This window comes from Somniosus microcephalus, unplaced genomic scaffold (assembly GCF_052327205.1).
Source record: "Somniosus microcephalus isolate GS21.2 unplaced genomic scaffold, FLI_Smic_1.0 scaffold1871, whole genome shotgun sequence".
Classification (NCBI taxonomy): Eukaryota; Metazoa; Chordata; class Chondrichthyes; order Squaliformes; family Somniosidae; genus Somniosus; species Somniosus microcephalus.
The window spans coordinates 7,982-12,500 of record NW_028227058.1 but is presented as its reverse complement, the minus strand read 5'-3'; positions in this window follow the sequence as shown (position 1 = coordinate 12,500).

Below are 4,519 nucleotides of genomic sequence, written 5' to 3'. Positions count from 1 at the left end.
AAGATTTCGTGCACAAGACGCGGACACCCGCTCCGCTGCCTGAATAGGACCACTGAGAATCACAGGACGTCTCGGACTCACGCGAAAGAGTTTCAAGGACAAAGAGAAGGGCGCGGCCAAGGAAGAAAACACCGGGAGCTGCGCCGACACCCTCTCTCTGACTCGCCGTGTGCATGCCCGTCTTGTCACCAGCGACAGAAACGAGAGGAAACCCTGAAATAGCCTGAACACCAGCCTCTCTCTATACTGGGCCGACCCGGGGACTCCCACTACGGACGCGAGTCACCAAATCGGTCGTACGGGCCCACTGAGCGCACGACACAGGGGAATCTCGTTGCAAACACTGCGTGTGCATACGTTGCTCACAAAGCTCAATGGGGTCACAGGCCCTGACCCGCTCAGAGGCACCTGTGTGACAAGACAACAAATGGAACTCGCTGGAATGTTTCTGCTGTCTTGTCATTTTAGACGGACCCACTGAGCGCACAACACAGTGGAACTCTCTGACAAACACTGCTTGTGCGTTAGCCCCAGTAAACAACTCAGTGGGGTCACAGGCCCTGACCCGTTCAGAGGCACCTGTGTGACAAGACAACAAATGAAACTCGCTGGAATGTTTCTGCTGTCTTGTCATTTTAGACGGACCCACTGAGCGCACAACACAGTGGAATCTGACAAAACACTGCTTGTGCATTAGCCCCAGTAAACAACTCAGTGGGCTCACAGGCCCTGACCCGTTCAGAGGCACCTGTGTGACAAGACAACAAATGGAACTCGCTGGAATGTTTCTGCTGTCTTGTCATTTTAGACGGACCCACTGAGCGCACAACACAGTGGGATCTGACAAAACACTGCTTGTGCATTAGCCCCAGTAAACAACTCAGTGGGGTCACAGGCCCTGACCCGTTCAGAGGCACCTGTGTGACAAGACAACAAATGAAACTTTAAAGACGCTGGCATGTACGTCTTGTTTCTGCTGTCTTGGACGGGCCCACTGAGCGCACAACACAGGGGAACTTGGTGCAAACACTGCGTGTGCATAAGCCATAAAACACAAGCTCAGTGGGGTCACAGGCCCTGACCGGTTCAGAGGCACCTGTGTGACAGACAGCAAATGAAACTTAGACGCTGGAATTATTTATATGTTTCTGCTGTCTGTCTACGATTTCAGATTCACACTTAGAGTTTTTTGTCATTAAGTCATAAAAGCCACAAAACCATTTTAATATGACTTTCCAATACTCTTTGAAAGGTCTCTATATTGATAAAATGAGCCTTTTAGCAAAGTAACACTTTTCGGGCATTTTCAAAGTGCTCCCGCTGAGTGAATTTTGTTCTGAAAATCGTGTTCCCGAAAATCTCCGGGCACCCCGCCAACCCCCCCTGCCAGAAATGACAAGTGTCAAATCAGCGGGTCAAACGGCCACCTCTATCCGACCAGGAGCACCCAAATCCCCGCAAATGGCACTTTTTTTTTTCTTCATCGGGACTTCCGACTAGGTTAATGATTTCCCAAGCTGCAACTCATAAACTATGTCCTGAGACACTTGCCAGAAATGACACATGTCAATTTGGCGGTAGCAACTCACTTTCCCAAGCCGGAAAGCATCACCCGAGGCCGGCGTGAAGCGGCCGAATCTTTTCTCACCGGACTTCCGTGATTTGGTTAATCATGTCTCGAAATCAAAAAATGCACATGTCAATTTGCCGGGAGCAACTCACTTTCCCAGGCCGGGAAGCAACACCCGAGGCCCGCAAAAGGCGGCCGAATATTTTCTCATCGGACTTCCATATTTTGGGGGTTGGATTCTCTCCCGCATTCCAGCCCCCTGGCCACGGGTCGCTCATTCACTTTCAGCCCGGGCCTTGCCAATTTGGTTAATCAGTTAGCCATGCACCAGACTCGGCCTCGCCTTTTTCATTTATGGTTAATGATGTGCCCAGGCTGGGACTTAGTCTCTCCAGCAGCCAAAACTTTTCACTGGTTAATGAGGTGCCCAGCCCGGCACTTAGTCTCTCTCCCCAGCAAGCTTACTTGGTCGGCCGACATTTGGATCCATTTTCGGGGCTTAATCGGGTCGAATACGGTCCCTTACGCAAGGGGAGCCGAAGCCCCGGCCTCTGCCAGGCGTCAGGCTGCCGTTTTTTAAGCCCGACCAAAAACCCGAAAATTGGTTAAAAATGGAAATAAATTTCCACCCAAAAAGGGTTAAAAGTCGGTTGGACGGCAGCCCTGGTCGGTCTCTGCAGACCTGGAGGCCCTAGACAGTAATCTGGAAAACAGACAAAGTCTCGAGAAACCACCTCCTACCATTCTCCAGGTACCCCGCCAATCCCCCCTGCCAGAAATGACAAGTGTCAAATCAGCGGGACGGATTTGACTTTTGTGACCGACCGCTGGAACTTTTTTCGGCTACAGGCAGTCAAATTTTTCTCCTTCCGGACTTCCAGTACAATTTTGAACGGCCATATCTCCGCACTCCCGCGTCGGAGCCAAGCCGTTTTTACACCGTTAGACGCGGCTTCCCGTGCCCGTTCGAATGCCGCCCTGCTCGGCGGAAAAGGAGAATTTTTTTATTTTTCGGCCGATTTCGGGAAAAAAATTTCCCGCTCTGAACTCGGATTTTTCGGCTTTAATCGTTTCGTATACGGTCCCTTACGCAAGGGAGCCGAAGCCCCGGCCTCTGCCGGGCGTCAGGCTGCCGTTTTTAAGCCCGACCAAAAACCCGAAAATTGGTTAAAAATGGAAATAAATTTCCACCCAAAAAGGGTTAAAAGTCGGTTGGACGGCAGCCCGGGTCGGTCTCTGCAGACCTGGAGGCCCTAGACAGTAATCTGGAAAACAGACAAAGTCTCGAAAAACCACCTCCTACCATTCTCCAGGTACCCCGCCAATCCCCCCTGCCAGAAATGACAAGTGTCAAATCAGCGGGACGGATTTGACTTTTGTGACCGACCGCTGGAACTTTTTTCGGCTACAGGCAGTCAAATTTTTCTCCTTCCGGACTTCCTGTACAACTTTGAACGGCCATATCTCCGCACTCCCGCGTCGGAGCCAAGCCGTTTTTACACCGTTAGACGCGGCTTCCCGTGCCCGTTCGAATGCCACGCTGCTCGGCGGAAAAGGAGACATTTTTTTTTTCCGGCCGTTTTCGGGAAAAAATTTTCCCGCTCTGAACTCCGATTTTACGCCTTTAATCGATTCGGAGACGGTCGCTTACGCAAGGGAGGCGAAGCCCGGGCCTCTGCCGGGCGTCAGCCTGCCGTATGTAAGCCCGTCCGAAGCATGAGTTCCCACTTTTGGTTATCCAGTTGTCAATTTTAAAATTTCAGTTAATCAGTTGCCTGCTTGGTTAATCATTTGTCGCTCTGACATTTGGTTAACCAGTTGTCGATGTTCGAAATTCAGTTAGTGAGTTGCCTCTTTGAAATTTCAGTTAATGAGTTGGCCCTTTGGTTACTCATTTGTCCCTGTGTCTTTTGGTTACCCAGTTGTCGATGTTCGAAATTCAGTTAATGAGTTGCCTCCTTGGTTAATCATTTGTCGCTCTGGCTTTTGGTTAACCAGTTGTCGATGTTCAAAATTACAGTTAATGAGTTGCCTCTTTGAAATTTCAGTTAATGAGTTGGCCCTTTGGTTACTCATTTGTCCCTGTGTCTTTTGGTTAACCAGTTGTCGATGTTCGAAATTCAGTTAATGAGTTGCCTCCTTGGTTAATCATTTGTCGCTCTGACTCTTGGTTAACCAGTTGTCGATGTTCAAAATTTCAGTTAATGAGCTGCTCTTATGTTCTATGATTTCCTACCTTGACAACTCATTAACCAGTGTTTCAAACAATGCACCAGGCCATTTGACGACCCCAACTCGGTTCCACAAGCGGGAAAGCAGCACCCCAAGGCCCGGTAAGGGGGCCGAATACATTCCCATCGTGAATTCCGTCCCAAATGTGAATGACAAGTTTTCAGTTAATCAGTTGCCTGCTTGGTTACTCATTTGTCGCTCTGACATTTGGTTAACCAGTTGTCGATGTTCAAATTTCAGTTAATGAGTAGCCTCTTTGAAATTTCAGTTAATGAGTTGGCCCTTTGGTTACTCATTTGTCCCTGTGTCTTTTGGTTACCCAGTTGTCGATGTTCGAAATTCAGTTAATGAGTTGCCTCCTTGGTTAATCATTTGTCGCTCTGACTCTTGGTTAACCAGTTGTCGATGTTCGAAATTCAGTTAATGAGTTGCCTCCTTGGTTAATCATTTGTCGCTCTGACATTTGGTTAACCAGTTGTCGATGTTCGAAATTCAGTTAATGAGTTGCCTCCTTGGTTAATCATTTGTCGCTCTGGCTTTTGGTTAACCAGTTGTCGATGTTCAAAATTTCAGTTAATGAGTTGCCTCTTTGAAATTTCAGTTAATGAGTTGGCCCTTTGGTTACTCATTTGTCCCTGTGTCTTTTGGTTATCCAGTTGTCGATGTTCGAAATTCAGTTAATGAGTTGCCTCCTTGGTTAATCATTTGTCGCTCTGG